Genomic DNA, 25940 nt, shown 5'->3' on the forward strand with positions numbered 1-25940 from the left:
GAGATCTGAGGTGTTTTCAAAGTGTTGCTTTAATATTTTTTGAGCAGTGTATGTATGTATATATATATATATATATATATATATATATATATATATATATATATTATAAAATGTATTTTTACATATGACGAAATGCTGAGAAAGCATGCCTGGACCTGACTGTACGGTGCTATTTTCTCCCCCCTCCCCCCCTCTGTGTCCAGTTTGCTCAGTTGCCGTCCAGATTCAGCAGCGGTGACCACCCTGACGAAGACGGAAGGAAAATGACCCTCATACAGTACGACTTCCCCTGGGGCAAGGAGCCAATTGAACGCCTCTGCAGCCTAGATGACTCCGCCCTCACCCAGATGCACCGTGGGCCCATCGCTCATCTTCAGGTATGTCAAACCGGCTACACGCAGAATCAATCAATCAATGTCATTTCCAATCCTTTTACTTGCAGCGATCATTAAAGGGCAACTCCCAGTTTCGTGGGGAAAAAATTTAGTAAAAAAAAATAATATATAGAATTGTGACAGTAGTTATATTGTAATTGTATGTTCCTAACCACTTCCGCCCCGGAAGATTTTACCCCCTTAATGACCAGGCCCTATTTTGCAATTCGGCACTGCGTAACTTCAACGGACAATTGTGCGGTCGTGCGACGCTGTACCCAAACTAAATTGACGTCCTTTTTTTCCCCACAAACAGAGCTTTCTTTTGGTGGTATTTGACCACCTGTACAAATTTTTATTTTTTACGCTAATAAAACAAAAAGAGCGACAATTTTGAAAAAAATATTTTTTTCACATTCTGCTATATAACATTCCAAAAAAAAATTAAAAATGTAAATTTTTTTAACATTTTAGGCCAATTTTTCTGCTACATATTTTTAGTAAAAAAAAATGAAATAAGCGTATTTTGATTGGTTTGCGCAAAATTTATTGCGTTTACTAACTAAGGGTAAGATTTATGTCATTTTTGTTGTTGTGGTGTTTTTTTTTTTTTTTTTTATTAGTAATGACGGTGATCTGCGATATTTTTTTTTTTTTTAGCGGGACTGCGACATTGTGGCGGACAGATCTGACCCCTGACTGACATTTTTGACACTTTTGGGGAGACCAGTAACATTACTGCAGTAATCAGTGCTAAAAATATGCACTGTTACTGTAATAATGACTTTGACAGGGAAGGGGTTAACCTTGTTGGTGATCAAGGGGTTAAATGTGAGCCCAGGGGAGTGATTCTAACTGTGGGGGGGGGGGGGGGGGGGGCGTGGCTTGTGAAATGATCATAGAGACATGTGATCCTATATAGAAGGATCACAGGAGCTCTGTGATCATTCCAGGGAGAAGAACGGTCAGCTGTGTTTACAACATCCGACCGTCCTTCTCTCTCAGCGGGGAGCGATCGCGGGTGTCAGGCGGCAATCCGAGGCGCCTGCCCGCGGCATCGGCTTCTCCGCTGACGAGCGGGGGCCGGAGTGCGCCGCCAGTGGCACAAGCTCGCCCCCTAGACTCCCCAGAGCAAGCGCCGTACATGTACGGCGATTTGCCTGGAAGCGGCTGCCTGCCTGCAGTACATCTGCGTCGGGCGGTCGGCAAGCAGTTAAAAATGACCTTTCCGTTTTTAATCTGCAGTTGCTGTAATTTTCTGTAAAATGCAATATGGCCACCTGGAGGCGCTGTGTACACATATAGACAGAGCGCAATTTCCTGCTGGTGTGATTGGCTCGCTGATTTTCCCAGAAGTCTGCACTGAGATACAAGTCAGATTTTTGGGCATCACATTTTTGGTGAGATACTCCGAATAGGAAATCACGTCTACAGGGATGCAGACCCTTCCACTTTCTTCATTAAAGCCCTGCAGGTGCAGCAGCTGATTGATAATTATAAAGTCACTCCCATTCACATTCACTTTGCACATGGACACAGAGGAACAAACAATGATTTCTTCAGAATAACAAAAGGAAGGAATCTACAACAAGGTTTGCTACAATCCCTGCAATGTACAGAGATCACCCAGGGGGGGGGGGGGGGGTTGGGGGTTCTTCTCAACAAGAGTGGAGTTATTCTTTAACCACTTGCCGACCGCCCCAAGTACATATACTGCGGCGGTCAGCCCCCCCCCCTGGGCAAAGTGACGTATGGGTACGTCACTCGCCCGCGATCCAATAGGGGGCGAGAGCGCGTCGCGGAGGCGCGCTCCCGCTCGTTCACTGCCATCCCAGTGCGATTGACCAGCGGCTCCGATGTCCACTGGCCATTCTCGATCTCCCGCTGGAGAGGGAGAAAGGCAGGCGGCTGATGTAAACAAAGCCGTCTGTCATTCTCCCTGATGTAACTGTAGAGATCATATGATCCTCCTATGTAAGATCGTATGTCTCTGTGATTACATCAAAAGCCACGCCCCTTTACAGTTAGAAGCACACCCCTAGGGACACACTTAACCCCTTGATCTCTAATAAAGTTAACCCCTTCTCTGCCAGTGTCATTTTTACAGTAACAGAGCATATTTATAGCACTGATTACTGCAGTAATGTCACTGGTACCCCCAAAAGTGTCAAAAATGTTTGCCGCAATGTCGCAGCCCCACAAAAAAAATCGCAGATCGCCGCCATTACTAGTTAAAAAAAAAAAAACAATAAAAATGACAAAAATCTTTCCCGTAGTTAGTAAACGCAATAACTTTTGCGCAAACCAATCAAATTACGCATATTGCGATTTTTTTCACCAAAAATATGTAGCAGAAAACAAATTGGCCTAAAATGTTAAAAAATTTTGATTTTTAAATTTTTTTTTTGGGGGGGGGGGGGGATTTCATATAAAAAAATGTGAAAAAATATTGTTGTTTTTTCAAAATTGTCGCTCTTTTTTTGTTTATAGCGCAAAAAGTAAAAATCGCACAGGTGATCAAATACCACCAAAAGAAATCTCTGTTTGTGGGACAAAAAAGGACATAAATTTCATTTAGGTACAGCGTCGCACGTCCGCGCAATTGTCCGTTAAAGTCACGCAGTGCCGAATCGCAAAATAGAGCCTGGTCTTTGAGCAGCCAAATCCTCCGGGGCTTAAGTGGTTAAAATATTCCCTGGTGATCCTGCCATATAAGACATTTCCTGGTATGGGGTGACAACGCTCTGTCCCTGTCCCTCAATTGTGCTCTTGCGTTGTCGTACAAGCTTAGTATGGCTTTTTCAGCGCAAAGTCCAGTGTTGTCACCATCAGGAAACTGATGCCAGGCAGCCATCACTGGACTGTGTATAATTGTGAAGTGGCTACATAGAGGCTGCAGGAGATCAGCAGAACGTAATGGAATAGTTTATAATGCGCAGAGCAAACTGAGGAACAGCGCTGAGATCATGGCAGCGGAGTGGCTTAGTGGTTAGCACTTCTGCCTTGCAGCACTGGTATCCTCAGTTCAGATCCTGTCCAGGACAATGTAAAGGAAATGCCGTCCACTCAGAGTCCGCATCGGCACCCCCTGGAAGTCTGTCACACTGTGTATGTGTAAGCCTAGTCTGTACATTATACACAGGCAGTACAGGGGTCTCCTTTGTGATTCTCTCCATGTTACCACAAGGTGGCACTAATCTTACATTTTTGCAATATTGGAGTTTGATTGCGGAAAGATCGGATTTGCTTTCCAATAGACTGACATTAGGAATGCAGGAAGACGGTCTACGGGGGGAGGGGTACTCATGGGGTCCTTACTAGTTTTCTGCACTTTAGCATTCCTGACAAGTTCCACTCCACCTGCTTGTCCCTCCAATTTTTAATGGTTTAACCTGAAAATCAATCCCATAAACTGGTGAGGTGAGGCCACTAGATGAGAAAGTTTCATGATAATGTTATTTCCTGCGCACGTGCGTGTTTATTAATTATTGTTAATTGGGTTCTCCTGGTGTGCAAGCAGGGCTGTTGTGTCTCTCTAGTGCGCATTTGCTGTTTTTGCACCATTCTAGTGTGCTTGCACAGGTATTGTGTTCCTATAGCATGCATGAATATGTCCTTCTGGAGCGCATGTGCGGTTATTGTGTCCCTCTGGAGCGCATGTGCGGTTATTGTGTCCCTCTAGTGCACATGTGCGGTTATTGTGTCCCACTAGTGCGCATGTGCGGTTATTGTGTCCCTCTAGTGCGCATCTGCGGTTATTGTGTCCCTCTAGTGCGCATCTGCGGTTATTGTGTCCCTCTAGTGCGCATGTGCGGATATTGTGTCCACGTAGTACCCATGTGCGGTTATTGTGTCCCACTAGTGCGCATGTGCGGTTATTGTGTCCCTCTAGTGCGCATCTGCGGTTATTGTGTCCCTCTAGTGCGCATCTGCGGTTATTGTGTCCCTCTAGTGCGCATGTGCGGATATTGTGTCCACGTAGTACCCATGTGCGGTGGTGTCCCTCTAGTGCACATGTGCGGTTATTGTGTCCCTCTAGTGCTCATGTGCGGTTATTGTGTCCCTCTAGTGCCCATGTGTGGATATTGTGTCCCTCTAGTGCGCATGTGCGGTTATTGTGTCCCTCTAGTGCGCATGTGCGTTTATTGTGTCCCTCAATTTTGGTGGGGGGGTGGATGTAGTACCCTCCTAGGTAGGTGCTAGGTTGGTAAAAGCTTAGCAGCTCTATCTGCTTATCAGGGGAGCCCGATTGTTAGTTCTGCCTGTTGCATTTGTCCAGGGTGTGATTCATTTGGGCTGAGGGAGTGTCCCCGCTGTATCCAATGGGAGAGCCTGTTGGACAGTGGAGGAAACCCAGCCAGTGACACACAGGCTTTTGTGGAACACCTGATGTAAGGGGGCACTGTTATGAGAACACCTGATGTAAGGGGGCACTGTTATGGGAACACCTGATGTAAGGGGACATTGTTATGGGAACACCTGATGTAAGGGGGCACTGTTATGAAAACACCTGATGTAAGGGGGCACTGTTATGGGAACACCTGATGTAAGGGGGCACTGTTATGAGAACACCTGATGTAAGGGGGCACTGTTGTGGGAACACCTGATGTAAGGGGACATTGTTATGGGAACACCTGATGTAAGGGGGCACTGTTATGAAAACACCTGATGTAAGGGGGCACTGTTATGAGAACACCTGATGTAAGGGGGCACTGTTATGGGAACACCTGATGTAAGGGGGCACTGTTATGGGGGCACCTGATGTAAGGGGGCACTGTTATGGGAACACCTGATGTAAGGGGGCACTGTTATGAGAACACCTGATGTAAGGGGGCACTGTTATGGGAACACCTGATGTAAGGGGACATTGTTATGGGAACACCTGATGTAAGGGGGCACTGTTATGAAAACACCTGATGTAAGGGGGCACTGTTATGAGAACACCTGATGTAAGGGGGCACTGTTATGAGAACACCTGATGTAAGGGGGCACTGTTATGGGGACACTGGATGTAAGGGGTCACCTGATGCACTGTTATGGGAACACCTGATGTAAGGGGATACTATTATGGGAACACCTGATGTAAGGAGACACTGTTATGGGAACACCTGATGTAAGGAGACACTGTTATGGGAACACCTGATGTAAGGGGACACTGTTATGGGAACACCTGATGTAAGGGGGCACTGTTATGGGAACACCTTATGTAAGGGGACACTGTTATGGGAACACCTGATGTAAGGGGACACTGTTATGGGAACACCTGATGTAAGGGGGCACTGTTATGGGAACACCTGATGTAAGGGGGCACTGTTATGGGGACAACTGATGTAAGGGGGCACTGTTATGGGGACACCTGATGTAAGGGGACACTGTTATGAGAACACCTGATGTAAGGGGGCACTGTTATGGGAACACCTGATGTAAGGGGACATTGTTATGGGAACACCTGATGTAAGGGGGCACTGTTATGAGAACACCTGATGTAAGGGGGCACTGTTATGGTCACACCTGATGTAAGGGTACACTGTTAGGAGGACACTGGATGTAAGGGGACACCTGATGTAAGGGGGCAGACACTGTTATGGGAACACCTGATGTAAGGGGACACTATTATGGGAACACCTGATGTAAGGGGACACTGTTATGGGAACACCTGATGTAAGGGGACACTGTTATGAGGACTCCTGATGTAAGGGGGCATTGTTATGGGAACACCTGATGTAAGGGGACACTGTTATGGGAACACCTGATGTAAGGGGACACTTATATGGGAACACCTGATGTAAGGGGGCACTGTTATGGGAACACCGGATGTAAGGGGATACTGTTATGGGAACACCTGATGTAAGGGGACACTGTTATGAGGACTCCTGATGTAAAAGGGCATTGTTATGGGAACACCTGATGTAAGGGGACACTGTTATGGGAACACCTGATGTAAGGGGACACTTATATGGGAACACCTGAAGTAAGGGGGCACTGTTATGGGAACACCTGATGTAAGGGGGCACTGTTATGGGAACACCTGATGTAAGGGGGCACTGTTATGGGAACACCTGATGTAAGGAGGCACTGTTATGGGGACACCTGATGTAAGGGGGCACTGTTATGGGAACACCTTATGTAAGGGGACACTGTTATGGGGACACCTGATGTAAGGGGGCACTGTTATGGAAACACCTTATGTAAGGGGACACTGTTATGGGAACACCTGATGTAAGGGGGCACTGTTATGGGAACACCTGATGTAAGGGGACACTGTTATGAGGACACCTGATGTAAGGGGACACTGTTATGAGGACACCTGATGTAAGGGGACACTGTTATGAGGACACCTGATGTAAGGGGGCATTGTTATGGGAACACCTGATGTAAGGGGACACTGTTATGGGAACACCTGATGTAAGGGGACACTGTTATGAGGACACCTGATGTAAGGGGACACTGTTATGAGGACACCTGATGTAAGGGGACACTGTTATGAGGACACCTGATGTAAGGGGGCACTGTTATGGGAACACCTGATGTAAGGGAACACTGTTATGGGGACACCTGATGTAAGGGGGCACTGTTATGAGAACACCTGATGTAAGGGGACACTGTTATGGGGACACCTGATGTAAGGGGACATTGTTATGGGAACACCTGATGTAAGGGGGCACTGTTATGAGAACACCTGATGTAAGGGGGCACTGTTATGGTCACACCTGATGTAAGGGTACACTGTTATGAGGACACTGGATGTAAGGGGACACCTGATGTAAGGGGGCAGGCACTGTTATGGGAACACCTGATGTAAGGGGACACTATTATGGGAACACCTGATGTAAGGAGACACTGTTATGGGAACACCTGATGTAAGGGGGCACTGTTATGGGAACACCTTATGTAAGGGGACACTGTTATGGGAACACCTGATGTAAGGGGACACTGTTATGTGGACTCCTGATGTAAGGGGGCATTGTTATGGGAACACCTGATGTAAGGGGACACTGTTATGGGAACACCTGATGTAAGGGGACACTTATATGGGAACACCTGATGTAAGGGGGCACTGTTATGGGAACACCTGATGTAAGGGGATACTGTTATGGGAACACCTGATGTAAGGGGACACTGTTATGAGGACTCCTGATGTAAGGGGGCATTGTTATGGGAACACCTGATGTAAGGGGACACTGTTATGGGAACACCTGATGTAAGGGGACACTGTTATGGGAACACCTGATGTAAGGGGGCACTGTTATGGGAACACCTGGTGTAAGGGGGCACTGTTATGGGGACACCTGATGTAAGGGGGCACTGTTATGGGAACACCTTATGTAAGGGGACACTGTTATGGGGACACCTGATGTAAGGGGGCACTGTTATGGGAACACCTTATGTAAGGGGACACTGTTATGGGAACACCTGATGTAAGGGGGCACTGTTATGGGAACACCTGATGTAAGGGGACACCTGATGTAAGGGGACACTGTTATGAGGACACCTGATGTAAGGGGACACTGTTATGAGGACACCTGATGTAAGGGGGCATTGTTATGGGAACACCTGATGTAAGGGGACACTGTTATGGGAACACCTGATGTAAGGGGACACTGTTATGAGGACACCTGATGTAAGGGGACACTGTTATGAGGACACCTGATGTAAGGGGACACTGTTATGAGGACACCTGATGTAAGGGGGCACTGTTATGGGAACACCTGATGTAAGGGGACACTGTTATGGGGACACCTGATGTAAGGGGGCACTGTTATGAGAACACCTGATGTAAGGGGACACTGTTATGAGGACACCTGATGTAAGGGGACACTGTTATGAGGACACCTGATGTAAGGGGACACTGTTATGAGGACACCTGATGTAAGGGGGCATTGTTATGGGAACACCTGATGTAAGGGGGCACTGTTATGGGAACACCTTATGTAAGGGGACACTGTTATGGGAACACCTGATGTAAGGGGACACTGTTATGGGGACACCTGATGTAAGGGGGCACTGTTATGAGGACACCTGATGTAAGGGGGCACTGTTATGGGGACACCTGATGTAAGGGGGCACTGTTATGGGGACACCTGATGTAAGGGGGCACTGTTATAAGGACACCTGATGTAAGGGGACACTGTTATGAGGACGCCGGATGTAAGGGGACACTGTTATGGGAACACCTGATGTAAGGGGGCACTGTTATGGGAACACCTGATGTAAGGGGGCACTGTTATGGGAACACCTGATGTAAGGGGGCACTGTTATGGGAACACCTGATGTAAGGGGACACTGTTATGGGAACACCTGATGTAAGGGGGCACTGTTATGGGAACACCTGATGTAAGGGGGCACTGTTATGGGAACACCTGATGTAAGGGGACACTGTTATGGGAACACCTGATGTAAGGGGACACTATTATGAGAACACCTGATGTAAGGGGACACTGTTATTGGGACACCTGATGTAAAGGGGCACTGTTATGGGGACACCTGATGTAAGTGGGCACTGTTATGAGAACACCTGATGTAAGGGGGCACTGTTATGGGAACACCTGATGTAAGGGGACACTGTTATGAGGACACCTGATGTAAGGGGGCACTGCTATGGGAACACCTGATGTAAGGGGACACTGTTATGAGGACACCTGATGTAAGGGGGCACTGTTATGGGGACACCTGATGTAAGGGGGCACTGTTATGAGGACGCCGGATGTAAGGGGACACTGTTATGGGAACACCTGATGTAAGGGGGCACTGTTATGGGAACACCTGATGTAAGGGGGCACTGTTATGGGAACACCTGATGTAAGGGGACACTGTTATGGGAACACCTGATGTAAGGGGGCACTGTTATGGGAACACCTGATGTAAGGGGGCACTGTTATGGGAACACCTGATGTAAGGGGACACTGTTATGGGAACACCTGATGTAAGGGGACACTATTATGAGAACACCTGATGTAAGGGGACACTGTTATTGGGACACCTGATGTAAAGGGGCACTGTTATGGGGACACCTGATGTAAGTGGGCACTGTTATGAGAACACCTGATGTAAGGGGGCACTGTTATGGGAACACCTGATGTAAGGGGACACTGTTATGAGGACACCTGATGTAAGGGGGCACTGCTATGGGAACACCTGATGTAAGGGGACACTGTTATGAGGACACCTGATGTAAGGGGGCACTGTTATGGGGACACCTGATGTAAGGGGGCACTGTTATGAGGACACCTGATGTAAGGGGGCACTGTTATGGGGACACCTGATGTAAGGGGGCACTGTTATAAGGACACCTGATGTAAGGGGGCACTGTTATGGGTACACCTGATGTAAGGGGGCACTGTTATGGGAACACCTGATGTAAGGGGACACTGTTATGAGGACGCCGGATGTAAGGGGACACTGTTATGGGAACACCTGATGTAAGGGGGCATTGTTATGGGAACACCTGATGTAAGGGGACACTATTATGGGAACACCTGATGTAAGGGGACACTATTATGGGAACACCTGATGTAAGGGGACACTGTTATGAGGGCACCTGATGTAAGGGGACACTGTTATGAGGACACCTGATGTAAGGGGACACTGTTATGAGGACACCTGATGTAAGGGGGCATTGTTATGGGAACACCTGATGTAAGGGGACACTGTTATGGGAACACCTGATGTAAGGGGACACTGTTATGGGAACACCTGATGTAAGGGGACACTGTTATGGGAACACCTGATGTAAGGGGACACTGTTATGAGGACACCTGATGTAAGGGGACACTGTTATGGGAACACCTGATGTAAGGGGGCATTGTTATGGGGACACCTGATGTAAGGGGACACTGTTATGGGAACACCTGATGTAAGGGGACACTGTTATGGGAACACCTCATGTAAGGGGACACTGTTATGGGAACACCTGATGTAAGGGGGCACTGTTATGGGAACACCTGATGTAAGGGGGCACTGTTATGGGGACACCTGATGTAAGGGTCACTGTTATGGGAACACCTGATGTAAGGGGGCACTGTTATGGGAACACCTGATGTAAGGGGGCACTGTTATGAGAACACCTGATGTAAGGGGACACTGTTATGAGGACACCTGATGTAAGGGGGCACTGTTATGGGGACACCTGATGTAAGGGGGCACTGTTATGGGGACACCTGATGTAAGGGGGCACTGTTATGGGGACACCTGATGTAAGGGGACACCGTTATGAGGACACCTGATGTAAGGGGACACTGTTATGAGGACACCTGATGTAAGGGGGCATTGTTATGGGAACACCTGATGTAAGGGGACACTGTTATAGGAACACCTGATGTAAGGGGATACTGTTATGGAAACACCTGATTTAACCACTTGCCGCCCGCCCGCCGTCAATTGACTGCGGAGCGGTGCGACCATTATCCTGGAAAGACGTCATATGACGTGATCCCAGAAAACAGGGCAGGCGCGCGATCGTGTGTGCGCCGCCCTGCACTGCCGGTGTCAGGGTGTCCCCAGGACACCCCCCCGTCACCGGCAGGGGGGAAACAGCCAATGGGCATGGCTGTTTCCCACGTGCTATTGCAAATCACGGGCAACGCACAGGCGTCCTGCCATTTGCAATGATTTCTGGATCACGGGCAGAATCGCAGTGATTCTGCCCGCGATCGCTACGCTCACATGTGGACATAGCCTAAAGTTCACCGGTCACCAGAGACTGCCATCAGTACCGCCATGCACCATCGCCCGTCACCTGTCACCCATCAGTGACCATCGCCCGTCACCTGTCAACCCATCAGTCATCGTCATCTGTCACCCTATCAATCATCGTCACTTGTCACCCCATCAGTGATCGTCACTTGTCACCCCATCAATCATCGTCACTTGTCACCCCGTCAGTGATCGTCACTTGTCACCTCATCAATCATCGTCACTTGTCACCTCATCAATCATCGTCACCTGTCACCTCATCAATCATCGTCACCTGTCACCCCATCAGTCATCGTCACCTGTCACCCCATCAGTCATTGTCACCTGTCACCCCATCAGTCATCGTCACCTGTTTGCCATATACATGCAATCTCTTACTGACCGCCTAACGACTATATGCGTCGGCCATTAAAAGCTAAATACTGGGGTTATGGCAGCAGATAGCTGCCATAACCCCGGTATTTTTTGAAACGGCGGGCGGTCGGCTTTCAGATAAGGGTGGTCCCAGTGGCAGATTCGCCGCGGAATTACCCTTACGGTGCAGGGGAAGAGGTGCCCCCCCCTCCTGCCGCGTCCCAGACGTTTTCCCACCTTACCGGATCCGCCGGCAGCGGGGAAAACCAAGTGTCAAAAATAGGCCCAGTCTTAAAGTGGATAAATGGACAACTTTGTGAAAAGTGCTACTTGAATGTTAGGCCTATGTATGTGGCCAGGCTGTGAAAAAGTGTTACACATGTGGTATCGCCATACTCAGGAGGAATAGCAGAATGTATTTTGGGGTGCAATTTTTGCTATGTACATGCTATGTGTTAGAAATATTGCATAAATGGAGAGCTTTGTGTAAAAAAAATGTGTTTTCATTTTCTTTCCACATTTTCCAAAAACTTGTGGAAAAAAAATGACATATTCAAAAGACTCATTATGCCTCAAAAATTATACGTTGGGCTGTTTGCTTTCCAAAATGGGGTCATTTTATGGGGGTTTCCATTGTCCTGGTGCTCCAGGGCCTTCAAAAGTGCAATAGGTTGTCAGGAAATTATATGTGTAATTTGTGCTCCTATAATGCCGGACGGTACTACTTGGATGTTAGGCCTCTGTATGTGGCCAGGCTGTGAAAAAGTCTCACACATGTGGTATCGCCATACTCAGGAGGAGTAGTAGAATGTGTTTTGGGGTGTAGTTGCAAGTATACATATGCTGTGTGAGAGAAATAACCTGTTAATACGTCAATTTGTCTTCATTTTGCAAAGAGTTGTGGGAAAAAATGACAACTTCAAAAAACTCACCATGCCCCTTATTAAATACCTTGGAATGTCTACTTTCCAAAAATGGGTCATTTGGGGGGTATTTGTACTTTCCTGACTTTTTAGTGTCTCAAGAAATGAGATAGGCCTTCAGTACATCAGGTGTGGTCAAGTGTGATCAATTTTCAATGATTAGCACCATAACTTGTGGACTCTATAACTTTCACAAAGACCAAATAATATACACTTATTTGGGTTATTTTACCAAAGATAAGAAGCAGTATAAATTTTGGCCAAAATTTGTGAAGAAAAATTACTCATTTGCTAAATTTTATGACAGAAACAAAGAAAATGTGTTTTTTCACAATATTTTCAGTCTTTTTTTATTTATAGCACAAAAAATAAAAAACCCAGTAGTGATTAAATACCATCAAAAGAAAGCTCTATTTGTGTGAAAAAAAGGACACAAATTTTTTTATGGGTACAGTGTTGCATGACTGAGTAATTGTCATTCAATGAGAGCGCTGAAAGCTGAAAATCAGTCTGGGCAGGAAGGGGGTGAAAGTGCACTGTAGGCAAGTGGTTAAGGGGGCACTGTTATGAGAACACCTGATGTAAGGAGGCAATGTTATGGGAACACCTGATGTAAGGGGACACTGTTATGGGAACACCTGATGTAAGGGGACACTGTTATGAGAACACCTGATGTAAGGGGGCACTGTTATGGGCACACCTGATATAAGGGGGCACTGTTATGTGGACACCTGATGTAAGGGGGCACTGATATGGGAACACCTGATGTAAGGGGGCACTGTTATGGGAACACCTGATGTAAGGGGACACTGCTATGTGGACACCTGATTTAAGGGGGCACTGCTATGTGGACACCTGATGTAAGGGGGCACTGTTTTGAGGACACTGGATGTAAGGGGACACCTGATGTAAGGGGGCACTGTTATGGGAACACCTGATGTAAGGGGGCACTGTTATGGGAACACCTGATGTAAGGGGACACTGTTATGAGAACACCTGATGTAAGGGGGCACTGTTATGAGAACACCTGATGTAAGGAGGCAATGTTATGGGAACACCTGATGTAAGGGGACACTGTTATGGGGACACTGTTATGAGAACACCTGATGTAAGGGGGCACTGTTATGGGCACACCTGATGTAAGGGGGCACTGTTATGTGGACACCTGATGTAAGGGGGCACTGTTATGGGAACACCTGATGTAAGGGGGCACTGATATGGGAACACCTGATGTAAGGGGGCACTGTTATGGGAACACCTGATGTAAGGGGACACTGCTATGTGGACACCTGATGTAAGGGGGCACTGCTATGTGGACACCTGATGTAAGAGGGCACTGTTTTGAGGACACTGGATGTAAGGGGACACCTGATGTAAGGGGGCACTGTTATGGGAACACCTGATGTAAGGGGGCACTGTTAAGGGGACACCAGATGTAAGGGGGCACTGTTATGAGGACACTGGATGTAAGGGGGCACCTGATGTAAGGGGGCACTGTTATGGGAACACCTGATGTAAGGGGGCACTGTTAAGGTGACACTGGATGTAAGGGTACACCTGGTATAAAGGGGTATCTTGATTGGGGTAACTGATTTAAGACAATATTCTGATGGGGCATCTGATATGTGGTGGCAACTGATATATGAAGGTATTCTGATTGGGGTTCTTGATTTATGGGGAACTCAAATGGAGACACCTGATGTGAAGTGGTTCTGTTTTCTTTCACTTGAAATATGGATGTGATTGGCCTACTTTTATGTTTTATTAAAGAGTTATTTATTTGTCTTCCATCTTGTTTCTGGTAAAGATAGTTGTTTGTGGAAGGGCAGAATAAAAGGGCACAGCCAGTGAAGGTGGAAGAATAGGAATGATCATAGAAAGGAGAAGAGGAGTTCCCGAAAGGAAGAATCCGGGGCTCAGAGAAGACCGGTCACCATGAACAGATCCAAGGGCAAGACACCACTGGAAGCTCTGAGGATCAGAACTAATCAGCTGCACTGGTCGGAGGTAAAGTCTAATCTATTAAAATGTCTTTGCTACAAGTCACCCCCCAGTATCTGCTGATACCCCAGACCACCCCCCAGTTTGATCCATTTACACTTCAGTTCATTCTCCAGTATATTTGGACAATATCACAGGTCATCCTCCATTCTACCAATACTCCAGGCCACCCTCTGGATCAGGATCATCAATAGGGGGGTACAGGCAGGGCTCAAGTCCTGCAGGAATGCATGGGAACGGCGTTCCTGTACTTTTTCCATAGCAGGAATGCCGTTCCCTTTAGCAGCTGTGTCCTGCAGGACTGCCCTTTCAAAAAGGAGAAGAGGGCTCTGTTTCCTGCCCATTCTCCCTCCTGTCAGCAGTGGGGAAGGGAATGCAGAGAATCGGGGCAGCTGTGTCTTACACTGTTCTGGCAAGTGCTGCTCCTGAGAACACAGCAGCACGAGGAGGAGGAGGAGAAGAGGCTCTTCTCCCCCCACCCCTCCTCCTCCTCCTCCTGCTGCTGTGTTCTTGGGAGCGGCGCTTGCTAGAACAGCCACTCACTATATATCTTTCCTCTCCTATTGGAAAGAGGAAAAAAAAAGAAGCAGAGAGGATGGTGGGACATGTTGTCCCGAGGACTGGGGGAAACTGCAGTCCCCAGCATGACCAGCTGAAGAGAAAGGACAGAGAGGGTGGCAAGTAGAATACTGCCGGTGGCAAGTGACATGCTGCATCTGGTGGCAAGCTGCGGGTGGCAAGTGACACGCTGCATCTGGCAGAAGGTGATGATGGCAAGTGACACGCTGCATCTGGGGACAGGCAATAGTAGCAAGTGACATGCTGCATCTGGTGGCAGGCTGAGGGTGGCCAGTGGCACACTGCATCTGGTGGCAGGCTTTGGGTGGCAAGTGACACATTGCATCTGGTGGCCAGCTGCGGCTGGCAAGTGACACGCTGCATCTGGCAGAAGTTGACAGTGGCAAGTGACACACTGCATCTGGCAGAAGGCGACAGTGGCAAGTGACATGCTGCATCTGGGGACAGGCAATGGTGGCAAGTGACACGCTGTTGTGCAGTGTGGTATAAAATCTGATTATTTTAATTTATCACTAAAAGGCGGTGTCTGAATTATCAATAGAATTATGACGCAGTGCCTCCAGCCGATTACGGCAAATAATTTAATAACTAAGAAAAACCCAATCAATTTTTTCAGACACTCAATAGTATACCATAGCAATTTTCCTGAGTTCTTGGAGCTTATGGTGATTTCTTACCAATATATAAATATCTCCCAATTAAATTAATAAATCTAATTTATTAAAATATGAGTATAATTATATATTTACACAATATCAAAAATATGTTGCACGGATACAATGTAATTAGAAATCAATTTTTGAAACCAAAGAATTAGATATGACCCGATAGAAAGTAAAATTAACTGTGAATTAAAATATTAAAAACAAAATGCCTGACCACTCTTAAGGCAGTTTCTCACTTTCCGCGGCCGTAGGAAAGAAAGAAACTTATCTTAAAGAGCAACACCCTATTATACCCAATACACTTAAATTCAATAATCTGCTAAATTAGCCTTAACTCTAGACAAACAATTTAAATTCATAAAATCAACTGCAAGGTTTTTTAATTACAAGAAATTCATAGGGATATATCATGCTATTTGTAGTTTATAGCGTCATTGGACATTATTTATGATTTGGTGAGCCATCTCTGTTGATGAGTTATTCTTGTGATGCATTATCCTTTATATATAACAACACCAAAATTCAATATATGGTGATAACTGGATACATACACATACACACACATAGATATATTCATATACGCACATGTACATATACAGTAATCCCCCGCTACATCGCGGTTCAGTTTTTGCGGTCCCGGTAATTCGCGGTTTTTTTTGTAATGTTATTTTACTATATAAATCATTAAAAATGAAAGATTTTTGTGTTTTTCATAGCTCTTGCTCTGTCTCTAAGTATCTTTTATGTGTTTAAATGAGTTTCTATTGTTTTAAAAGTGTGTTTAAAGACCTTAAAATGCTTCTACACGTACAGTGACAGTAAAAAAATCATGCCTACAATGCATTTTAATAGGGTTTTTCTATTTCGCGGAATTTCACTTTTCGCGGCTGGGTCCGGAACGTAACCCCCGCAATGGAGGGGGGTTTACTGTATACACATACACATATATATACCTACATATATATATATATATATATATATATATATATATATATATATACACATTTTAGTCACCATTTTGACGAGGCTTATGTGTTTAGCTGAGTCAATACTGGTTGTCTCAGGAAGAGATAATTTCACCCTAGAACAATGAGGACAGTCTACTGCATTGTTTCCTTTTGTTGATGAAGTTCTTCTTCAAACTTTGAGTTCCAGGCTCTTATCACATTTCTTTGTATAAAACTTTGAAAATGGGGACGTTTTTGCATGGTCAATTGTCTCTGACTAGTTACACAAGCCTGTCTTAATTTACACTGTTAAGGGTTGGTCAACACTATTGTGTGTGTGTGGCCCAGCTTTCCTGCACAGAGGTTGATGTGTCAGGCCGAGGTCAATGTAAGTGTTGCAGATATATTTCATCACTTATAATTTCATATAGAGATAACCTGACAACGCTGCATCTGGGGACAGGCAATGGTGGCAAGTGACACGCTGCATCTGGCAGAAAGCGACAGTGACAAGTGACACGCTGCATCTGATGGCAGGCGACGGTAGCAAGTGACACGCTGCATCTGGAAGAAGGCGCCAGTGGCAAATGACACGCTGCATCTGGGGACAGGCAATGGTGGCAAGTGACATGCTGCATCAGGCAGAAGGCGACCGTGGCAAGTGACACGCTGCATCTGGCAGAAGGCGACAGTGGCAAGTGACACGCTGCATCTGGCAGAAGGCGACAGTGGCAAGTGACACGCTGCATCTGGCAGAAGGTGACGATGGCAAGTGACACGCTACATCTGGGGACAGGCAATGGTGGCAAGTGACACGCTGCATCTGGCAGAAGGCGACAGTGGCAATTGACACACTGCATCTAGCAGAAGGCGACAGTGGCAAGTGACAAGCTGCATCTGGCAGAAGGCGACAGCGGCAAGTGACACGCTACATCTGGGGACAGGCAATGGTGGCAAGTGACACGCTGCATCTGGCAGAAGGCGACAGCGGCAAGTGACACGCTGCATCTGATGGCAGACAACAGGGGCAAGTGACGCGCTTCTGCATTATGGCGAGTTTAACTATTTTATTATATATTACAATGTAATAATAGAAATAATGTGCTTCAATCATCCCGACACCATATCAAGGATGGTGTCGGGATGATTTAAGTGCTAATACCAGCCATTTGCCCGAGAAATCACAGCCACCGAATTCCCCATCAACCTTGAAACTACACCCCCCCCCTCCAGTCCTTTTGTCTTCTACAAAATCAGTCCCCCATGTCAAAAAGGTTTGCGGACCGCTGCTCTAAAGTGACATTACTTCCTCCTAGCGCTCTATGGAGGGTGCAGGGGAGGACATTACTGTGCGGGGAGGGGGTGAAGGGGGCAGAGGATGACACTGATGTGGAGAGGTGAAAGGGGCACAGCAGGACACGGCAGTGGGGGGTCATGATATGAAGTGGGCAGAGAAGGACACTACTTGAGGGGGCAGAGGAGGACATTACTGTAGGGGAGGGTGAAGGAAGGAGGCAGAGGAGGACACTATTGTGTGGGGCAGTGTTGCCAACCACCCGGTAATTTACAGGCTGCCCTTAAATGTCTGTTACCGGCAGCGGCGCCCATAAAAAATATGGCTGTCCACAGCCTCTAACCATCTCTTGTACCATGTCCGCATCTTCTAGCCAGCTCCTGTACCATTTCTGCAGCTTCTGACCATCTCCTGTACCATATCTGCAGCTTCTGACCATCTCCTGTACCATATCTGCAGCCTCTGACCATCTCTTGTATCATGTCTTCAGCTTCTGACCATCTCTTGTACCATGTCCGCAGCTTCTGACCATCTCCTGTACTATGTCTGTAGCTTCTGACCACCTCCTGTATCATGTCCGTAGCCTCTAACCACCTCCTGCATCATGTCCACAGCCTCTAACCACCTCTCCTGTACCATGTCTGCAGCCTCTAACCATCTCTTTTATCATGTATGCAATCTCTGACCATCTCTTGTCTTTTATCATGTCTGCAGTCTCGGAGGGGGAGTCTGGAGAGGACTCAAGAGTGGGAGCGCCGTCAGGATGGTGGTCACGGGAGAAGTCAGACATGTGTGGACTGTGGAGAAGAGACTATAGGATAAAACCAGAGCCACTGGAGCTGACTGACTGAGCCCTGCACGGTGCACCTGAGAGGAGGTCAGTGACCGTGCTGCCAGGCCAGTCTGGGGGGGAGGGGGGGGGTTCACTGATGTAAAGGGGAGTGAATACAATAATGTAAGGGGACACTTATATAAAGGTTCCCTCTTATATCAGGACCCCTCACCTTTGTGCATTCACTCTGTGGAAGGTGGTCTCTGGTCACCAGAGTCCCCCCCCCCCATCAGAGTTCCCGGCATTCCCCTTTACATCAGTCTGCAAGATTCCCCCTTACAGTGCAAGAGGGAACTCTGTGGACGCTGATGTGAAGGGGAACTCTGATGGAAAGGGGAACACAGTGGACTCTGATATAAGGGGGTCTCTGGTCACCAGAGCCCCCCTTATATCAGAGTTCCCCTGTAGATCATAATCTGCAGCATTCCCCTTCCCTTGTACTGTAAGGGGGATTTCTGCACACTCTGACGTAAGGAGGAACTCTGTGCTGACTGGGTTATTTTAACCTGACCTTCATGTAAATGGAGAAATATGTTTTTTTACTTTTTTTTAACTTAAACACATTGCTAATAGCGCTATCTACATGTTTATAGTTTAAATAATGATATTTGCACTGTTTAGCACAAAAAATGGCCATTTTAGGTACTTTCTTGGGTTAGTTCCCACACTTTTTTTCCCAGGACTTGATCCCTGGGTACAGGCAGTACTTCCCATATGGTCAGCAGGGGGCGCCAACAGAGGCTGCCTGTGGATAGGTGGGGAGTGTCTGGTCAGCTCTCCAGTGCCCCATCATTTCTAATGGCAGCCCAGCCTAGCCCTGTCATCTGTAGTCAGCCATTTTCTCCCTTTCACATCATTGGCTGAACACAGACACCAGCAAGCTTTGCAGAGACGGCGACCGGACAAATCTGTGATAAGGATATGAGAATATCTGACCCTTTCATAGGGTGGTCCATTCCTCCTCCAAGTGGGGGGTCTGCACACCCGGAGGACTGGAGGTTACAGTCTTTAGTTCTGATCAGCCTCCATTTCTGGAATGTGGAAATGTGGAAATTGTATTGATACAATGGAAACATCAGACACACTTCTATAGAGATGTAGTGATGAGACCTGAATGGATCCGAACACTCCCCATTATTACTCTTCCAGGAGATTTCTATCAAGATTTTATTCTTTACAAATGAAAGATCTCTTTTCTATTTTTATAAAGATTTGTCTGATTTTTAGAACCTGAAAAGTCCTGAAGTATTACATAGTAGTTCTGATTCTTCAAAAAGCTGTTGACCCTGAAAACAGCATAGAAAGCAAACGGCGGGGAATAATGGGGAATGTATTCAGCATGGAATCCAGGGACAAATCTTCACCAATATGCCACAACTTCAGGATAAACCTTGATTGGGTGAGAGCCACATACTTTACCATTGTGTCATTCCTCATCCACTGATCTCATTCCTGTCTTTCCCACCATCATGTGCATTAGAATATCACTAAAGAACATCTAAACTCAAACACAAAAATGTAATACACTACAGCTGAGCAGTCCTTAGATATGGTGGCTGCATTCATTTTCTTTTTCCTTTGTTTTCACCTTGTGTTTCTGGCAGTAACTCACTTCCTGTCCTAGGGTGACAACACTCACTGTACTGAATCTATGGAGAAGCTGTGTTGTCACCCTAGGACGGGAAGTGTGTTAGGACTACAGAATACTCCCCCCCTGTCTATACCATATTGAGGTGATGTTCTGCAGTGCACATAGAGAACTGGGAACAATGCTGACTGAAAACAGTCCAGAGGCAATCAGACCAGAAAGTTATCAGCTCTTTATATTTACTGCAGAACCAAAACTTATATTTTTGCACCTAAAGAACGGATATAAGAATACGGAATGTTTATTCATTCATTCATACACTATCTTTGCAGCTATAACAGCTTCAACTCTTCTGGGAAGGCTGCCCACAAGGTTTAGGAGTGTGTCTATGGGAATGTTTGACCATTCTTCCAGAAGCGCATTTGTGAGGTCAGGCACTGATGTTGGAGAGAAGGTCAGGCTCACGGTCTCCACTCTAATTCATCCCAAAGATGTTCTATCGGGATGGATGTGCAGGCCGGTCAAGTTCCTCCACCTCAAACTCGCTCATCCATGTCTTTATGGACCTTGTTTTGTGCACTGGCCCAAATCATTTGGATTATGGTGTGGGGGTGTTTTTCAGGGGTTGGGCCCCTTAGTTCCAGTAGTGAAGGGAACTCTAAGGCTCCATTCACACCTGGGCTTTTTTGAGTGTTTTTCAGCTCCAAAAACGCTCAAAAAAAACGTTCCAAAAAAGGCCAAACAAGTAAAACCCCATTAATTTAAATGGCCCCTGTTCACATCTGAGCGTTTTGCAAAACGCCTGTAGCTGAAAAAAGTACATGAGCTTCTTTTTGGGCTGATTACCAGCGTTTTTGATAGATGTCAATGAAAAACGCCTGAAAAAATTGCGGTAAAATCGCGGTAAAAACGCGGTAAAAAACGCTACGCTCAAGTGTGAATGCAGCCTTAAGGTGTCGGCATACCCGTGCAATGGCTACAAACAACGTAAATGTTACTGTCCACAGGTGACGCTTTAAAATCCTTTACAGGTTACCACTTTCTATCTACAGAGGAGGTCTAGTGCTAGAAATAGTGCCCATGATATGACGTTCGCGGTGATACTTCATGTGTGGGACGATTGCTGTTTGCACGCTAACATGGGGATAGGGCACATTGAATTTTTTTTTTTTTTAATTAATAAATCATTTTTTTTTTTTAATTCATTAAATTTTTTTAAATTATGAATTCTTTTTTTTTTTTTTTTAACTGTTCTTTAACATTTTTTTTGTCACTTTATTGCTGTGAGAAGGAATGTAAACATCCTTGTGATAGCGATAGACATGTGACGGGTACTCTTTATGGGGGGATCGGGGGTCAATATGTCCCCAAATCCCTACTTTGCACTGGTGCCAATGCCAGTCAGGTAAACCGGAAGTCATGTCATATCATCGCTTCCGGGTTAATATAGCGGAGACCCAATCAAAGCTGATTGCGGTTTTGTATGAGTCTCCGGCCAGCCGGCGGACGTGTCGGCTGGTAGCTTGTGTCTCCCTGGGGGATGGGAGAGCCCAGGAGCTACAGAAGGGGGCGGGAGTGGGGGACGCTCAGGGGCGTATCATGAAATCAGTGGGCCCATGTGCAGGATCAAAAGTGGGCCCTAGGTATGGAGAGAAAAAGTGCCTGCGAAAAGTGGGCGTAGCTTAAAGGGGGTGTGGTTTAATAGAGATGACTTACATACTTACATAGTGAAGATTTTGGTAATAATAAATAGTAAATTTACAGTGCAGAACAAGGGGGCAAAGATGCCAATCCTACCATAAATATACAGTATACACTCTATATTACCAAAAGTATTGGGACGCCTGCCTTTACACACACATGAACTTTAATGGCATCCCAGTCTTAGCCCGTAGGGTTCAATATTGAGTTGGCCCACCCTTTGCAGCTATAACAGCTTCATCTCTTCTGGAAAGGCTGTCCACAAGGTTTAGGAGTGTGTCTATGGGAATTTTTGACCATTCTTCAAGAAGGGCATTTGTGAGGTCAGGCACTGATGTTGGATGAGAAGGCCTGGCTCGCATTCTCCGCTCTAATTTATTCCAGACTCTGTGCAGGCCAGTCAAGTTCCTTCACCCAAAACGCACTCATCCATGTCTTTATGGACCTTGCTGTATGCACTGCTCCAAATCATTTGGTGGAGGGGGGATTATGCTGTTTTTTTTTTTTCTCAGGGGTTGGGCTTGGTCCCTTAGTTCTAGTGAAGGGAACTCTTAAGGCGTCAGCATACCGAGATATAACATAGTAACATAGTAGCTAAGGTTGAATAAAGACAATAGTCCATTTGGTTCAACGCGTGTAGGTGTGTGTGGACGTATTTATTTCCCATACCACTGGATGTTTTTATCCTTCAGATGTATGTCCAAGAGTCTTTTAAAAGTAGCCATACTCCCCGCAGTAACCACCATTTGTGGTAGAGAATTCCACAGTCTTGTAGCCCTTGTATTTTTCATACACATTATGAAATTGTATGCGCGGTTTTCTCGAACCTTGGCAGCTCCGGATTCCGGACAGGTGGGTTCAGAAAATCATTGGATCAGGTTATAAGTTCGAATTCCTTTCGCGTCCAGCGGACAGGTTCTTTCCCTCAAATCTTCGTTTGACCCCAGATCATTTGCAAGATCTTCAACGGGCTGTTCAGGATCTCCTCGCCCAGGGGGTGATCGTACCGGTGCCACATCGGGACAGATTTCGGGGGTTTTACTCAAATCTGTTCACTGTGCCCAGAAAGGAGGGCAAGGTACGTCCGCTTCTGGACTTGAAGGCTCTGAACTGCTTTGTGAGGGTTCAGAAGTTCCGTATGGAATCCCTCCATTCAGTGGTAGCCTCTCTGAACCCGGGAGATTTCCTAGCTTCAATCGACCTCAAGGATCCTCCCTTTGAGAACATCAGGGAGATTTCTCTGCCTGTGCTGTCACGAAAGGTTGCCTTTCTGGTGGCGATCACATCTGCCCGCAGAGTGTCGGAGTTGGCGGCCCTGTCTTGCCGCTCTCCTTACCTGGTTGTTCATAAGGATAAGGTGGTCTTGCGACCTCACCAATCTTTTCTTCCTAAGGTGGTATCCGATTTTCAGCTTAACGAGGATATTGTCTTGCCTTCGCTGTGTGCGAATCCTAAGCATCTTAAGGAGTTTGCTTTGCATTCCTTGGATGTAGTCCGGGCGATCAGGGTGTACCTGTCGTCTACTGAATCCTTCCGTAGGTCGGATTCTCTTTTTGTCCTTCCCTCGGAAGGGTACGGCTGCGTCTGCGGCAACCATTTCAAGATGGATTAGACAGACAATTGTGCAGGCCTACTCGATTAGGGAACGGGTACCGCCCTTCCCTGCCATGGCGCACTCTACCAAAGCGGTGAGTGCGTCCTGGGCCTTCCGGCATCAAGCTTCAGTGGCCCAGGTGTGCAAGGCAGCGACTTGGTCGTCCATGCACACCTTTTCAAAATTTTACAAACTTGACGTTTTGGCATCGGCAGATGCCTCCTTTGGCCGCAAAGTCCTGTGCGCGGCCGTGCCTTGAGGGGGACATGGCGTTTACCTGTCCCTGTCTGTTGGGGTTATTTTCCCCTTTGTTGATTTGCTTTCCTGGGTTTGTTGCTCCTATTGAGCTTTCTTGTTACCCAGAGTTTACCTTTCTGGTTCAGATAAGGTTCCTTTCTCCGACCTGGGTGCTGTGTTGCCTTTGTGACGGTTGCGCTTCCCACCCCTCATGTCTACACTGCTTTGGGACATCCCATTGGTGAAGACTATATGAGGGGCGGCGACTGTCAGAGGACGCAAGAGAAAACGGAAGTTTCTCTTATGTCCTCCAACAGTCGCCGCCTCCTCTAAGTCCTCACTGATGGGTATTGTCATCTCCTCCGCAGGAGTAGCTAGGCATATAGACTTAGTTAAAAACAAAAGGCATTTGCATGTATACACCCCTGGGGGCTGTCCCATCTGGTCAATACCCCCCTGCAGTGACCACTCCCAACTCAGTTTTAATTTGCCTAGCATCAGGAGTAGTTAGGCTTTCCCTGTGCTGGGGCTTCGGTCTCAGCCTATCTTATTTTTTATTTCATTTTCTTGAAAAATGTCAGTTTTTCTTTCTTAACTAGCTGTTTATTTTGTCAGCTTTAGTTTTTAGTCGACTCTTCGGACGAAGATGGACATGTGGTGCTGGGATTCGGACTGGCCGCCCCCCAGCCCGCCATCGAGCGTTCAGCTATGGTTCGCCCTGGCACTATGAACGACCCATCCCTGTTCGCAGCAGGAATGCAGCTGTGAGGTGGCTACCTCACTGGACGCATATGCGTATCAGCAGTGCAATGTCCCTGGCAAACGGCATTCCCTGTCAGATGAGGACAGCGGCTTTCCGTTCTGTGAGGCTCCCCACGCCATCGGGTACAGGTAAGTACTTCTGTGTGGGGTGGCAGTCCTGGTTGCTCTGTGTTCCCCATGTCTGTACCTTGTGTGACTCCCTGCTGCGATCTCTGCGGGGATCGCTTGTACATGCGCTGCGGCGCTGTGTGTGTTTGGGGGTCCCCTTCCCTGGGTCAATTCGGTGTTTGGAGGTGCAGACTGTGTATGGACCGCGGCGGGGTGAAACCGCGCGGTCCGCCATTTTTTATTACACTGGGCAGGCATGTGAGCTTCTCTGTGGGCTATACAACATGCTGAGTTGGCGCCATTCGTCGCCATTTTTGCGGTGACCGAGCGCTCAGTTTGGCCGCATGTCGGCGGCCATTTTGGTGGAGTCTCCCATACGTTTCTATGGGGCAGCCATTTTCCCTGGGTCATGCAGCAGATTAGTTCAGCCTACTTTTGCAGCACTTCCTCTTTCCTCTGAAGCAGGACAGCGGTGGCAACACTCTGCGGGGCTCTGCAGGTTATTGCTCTCAATATATCTCTGTACTGTCGCTTCTGGCTCAGTTTTGTCTCCTTTCCTGTTTAGGGGTCATTTGGTCTGTATAGCTGGAGCGGTGGGCTGCGCACTCGCAGCGCTCTTAAGGGGACAGCACCTAATTCTTGCACTGTCCTTTTTTTCTCACTTGAACATTTATTCTCAGGATAGCAAATTTCCACCAGCCTTGGTGGGGGCCCCCAGTTCTCCTGTGGCCCCTCTGAGACCTGATTTGGCCGCTGTAGTGGTGACTTTGGTGTCCAATATGGAAATGCTGATGGCTGAACGTGCTGCTCGTAAGAGACCCAGATTGTCCCTCTCCTCTGATTCAGATGGTGATATGGCTGCTGCTGATGCGAGCGTGCCCTTTTCAGGGTCCCGCTCGTCCTTGGACCTGCAGGGGCCTGAGGGGGAGGCGGAGATGGAGGGGGTTGATACCTCCTCTCCGGGGTCGCCTGAAGAGCGGGCGACCATGGATGAATTAATTATTTCTGTGAAGGAAACTTTACATTTGGAGGATGAGCCCAGTCCTCCGGGCGTTGTGTCCTCCTTTGGGACGCACAGGACCCGCAAGTCGGCGCAGGTTTTTCCTGTCCCGCTGAGTTTCATTACACTGTTAATGAACTGTGGCGCACGTTAAAACGTCCGTTCGTGGTGCCTAGTCGGTTCAAATTGCTTTATCCCTTTGCACCGGCTACGGAATCGCGCTGGTGTGTGCCTCCACAGGTGGATCACACGGTTGCAGTGTTGAACAAGGCTACCTTGGTTCCTATGG

General features: G+C 47.2%; 1 pseudogene across 1 annotated transcript in view; it reads left to right on the top strand.

Moving 5' to 3' along the window:
• Positions 1-263: 263 nt before the first annotated feature.
• The window catches only part of LOC309552517, a 154648-nt pseudogene continuing 128971 nt past the window's right edge, over positions 264-25940 (top strand). The window contains exon 1 of the transcript in view: positions 264-377. The product of the transcript in view is annotated as an uncharacterized misc_RNA (transcript). The remainder of the gene's footprint in view (positions 378-25940) is intronic.

The sequence above is a fragment of the Pelophylax lessonae genome (assembly GCF_965119305.1).
Source record: "Pelophylax lessonae genome assembly, chromosome: 4".
NCBI lineage: Eukaryota > Metazoa > Chordata > Amphibia > Anura > Ranidae > Pelophylax > Pelophylax lessonae.